The 2755-nt window shown below is 39.8% G+C and overlaps 1 non-coding gene across 1 annotated transcript; it reads left to right on the top strand.

Moving 5' to 3' along the window:
* The first annotated feature begins 338 nt into the window (after positions 1 to 338).
* Positions 339 to 445, top strand: LOC148553210 (small nucleolar RNA R71). Its single transcript, XR_015893887.1, has one exon. It is a non-coding gene; the product is annotated as a small nucleolar RNA R71 (small nucleolar RNA).
* Positions 446 to 2755: the final 2310 nt, after the last annotated feature.

Genomic DNA, 2755 nt, shown 5'->3' with positions numbered 1-2755 from the left:
TCTGTGGGACTAACTGTTGACCTTGCTGTGCTGGAGAAGGTTGAGCTTGTTGAACTTGTTGTTGATTCAATTGCATCTGCTTCAGCAAGTTTGTCATTTCACAGATACTCTGAGCTAGAGCAACAGTCTCTCTGCTAGAGGATACTTCTGCAACGGCTTTTGAACGGCCTTGTTTCTGCCTGTGGTTCCTAGTAGATTCAGCGAAGTCACTGATCAATTGCCATGCCTCATCAGTGGTCTTGTACTTCTTCATAGACCCATTGCTAGCACTTTCCAATGTGGTCTTATCTTGGGGCCTCATGCCCTGTGTGATATAGCTGAGTAACACTATCTTGTCAATCCTGTGGTGGGGGCATGCTTCCAGAAGATTATTGAAGCGCTCCCAGTATTCAAAGAGAGTCTCGTTGTCATCTTGAATAATTGTGGAAATGTCTTTCCTCAGTTTATCAGTAACTTCAGATGGAAAGAATTTTTCCAAAAATTCTTTTCTGAGTGTATCCCAGTTGGATACATTCACTAGGGGTTGAGTGTAGTACCACTCTCTTATTTTTCCCTCAAGAGAAAATGGGAAAGCTTTCAGCAAAACTGAAGTTTCATCAGCACCATCACGCCTGACAGTAGAACAGGCTGTTTGAAAATCTCTCAGGTGCTTGATAGGCTCTTTAGCAGGTAAGCCATGAAACTTGGGCATCAAATTCAGCAGTGCGGTCTTTATTTCAAAATCTGTAGCCACCGCTGGGTGATGCGCTTGAAACGGTTGCATTGTAAAATCAGGGGCTCCTTCCTCCTGGATAGTAACTCTTCTGGCTGCCGCCATGTTACCTGTACGTAAATCAACCGAATCAGTAGAACGGGGGCTGGTTTCTTCTTCAAGTGACATTTCAGATCCGCCCTTAGAGCGGACTAACCGATGCCGAGCTCGCCTTATTCGTGAAATAGTCCTTTCAATTTCAGGATCGAATATTAGCAAGCTTGGATTAGGAAGTGAACGCATCATTTGACGAAAGAAACATGCAGCTCATAGTAGCAAAATAAAATAAAATGCAAATAAATATATTCTAATTAATAACTTTAGCACTCTATTGCAACTCCCCGGCAATGGGGCCAAAAATTGATGCTGGCAGAAATTGGCGAATTAAAAATTGTTAATTTATATACGTTGCAGGTATAGTTCTTAACTCGCCAGAAATCTGCCTATCAATTTAAAAAGGTGTCACAGAAAATTGAAATTAAAATACTTGGAGTATGAGTCCCAGGTCGTCTCCCAACGAGTTTACAAAAAAGTGTGCTATTTTATTAATCAGATATTTTCAAAAAGGTTTGAGTTGAGTAAACAGGAAATTAAATTAGTGAATTTGAATAATTTAAATAAACGCCTTGACTGGGAGTTGATTAGTAGTCCTGTTCACACCAAACAATCATTGTTAAGGTGATCAGTCTTAACACTTCAAGTCAAGTGTGAACATTCCTAAAATGAAAACACAGAAACAATCATGCTTCTTAATTATCTATTATTTATCATATGAGCCTGATTCGTTGTTAAAAGCGTAGTTAATTTGCGAGGTGTATTATTTTTTTTTTTGAAAATGTTTGGATTAATAGACAGAATTATTTATAATCAATTCACAAATAATAACAGATAAAACAGTTATAAACAACCACACATAAATACATCACAAGTAGTTGACAACATTCGGTGATTTAGCCTTTATTAGAATATAGACTGTTAGTTAGAACGCTCCTAGATATAGGTAAATAATATCTATATACATGTATATACATACAACATCCCAGGTCTTGACCTGTTCAAGAGGTCCCTAAGCTGGCACCTAGGCTAGCCTAGACTCTATACTCACCTAGTCTCTCTAAACTACTAAAGCGAGGGAAAGTACGTTCTAGGTCTTCAAAACTCAAGTCAGGTGGAACGTCATCAAAAGATAGAAGATCATCTGCTACTCTTCTGCACGATCAGACTTTTCCACAAGACGTCTCTCTGGTACCTCATGAAGTAGCCACACAATAGGAATCTCGTACACAGGATTTAGGTTAAAGTGCGCATACGAACGGGGTGCAGACGTTGGCTGGTCTCACAGTATATACATATAATCAGAGAACGATATTTACCCTAGACTCAGAAGACTATCTAGAGCAGAATCCTCTTCTTGCGAACGGTTATCAGCGAACTATGGTAAGGTACTCTTACTTCCATCTGAAGGGGGAAGGGAGAGAGAAGGGGTAAGAACTGGGGAGTTCTTAGTAGGGTCGGGGTTATTAGTTACGTTCATTAATTCTATGTTGTTTAGCAGACTATTAGCAGAATACAAAGAAGCAGTAATTAGAAAACACAGATAAGTAGAGAAGATAGAGAAAACAGATAGCAGAACACAAACAGAAGAATACAAAAAAATAACACAAGCGCAGAAAATGGAATACAAACAAGGAAAGCATACATTCATACCACAATCATAACAAAGGAAATGCGCAACCAAGTATGATGCATGTCTAGCCTTAGCGCAGGTAATGAGCTCATCTGTCGGTTTCTACCCGCTCCCGACGTAACCCGAAGCAGCTGAAACGGGTATGGTTTTCCAGTCAGCATAGGTACAGTTCTCACTAACCGACGTATGCGTCATATCTTCTGTAAGCAAACTCTGCCTTACAGGTGGCGGAATTCCAGCCATGTATGAAATCATATTCTCAGTAAGCAATCCTTGCCTTACAGGTGCGGCATTCTAGCCGTGTATGAATTAATATC

This window comes from Arachis ipaensis, chromosome B7 (assembly GCF_059453495.1).
Source record: "Arachis ipaensis isolate K30076 ecotype BB chromosome B7, ASM5945349v1, whole genome shotgun sequence".
Classification (NCBI taxonomy): Eukaryota; Viridiplantae; Streptophyta; class Magnoliopsida; order Fabales; family Fabaceae; genus Arachis; species Arachis ipaensis.
The sequence above is the reverse complement of the archived record's forward strand: the minus strand, read 5'-3'. Positions and strand labels throughout refer to the sequence as shown.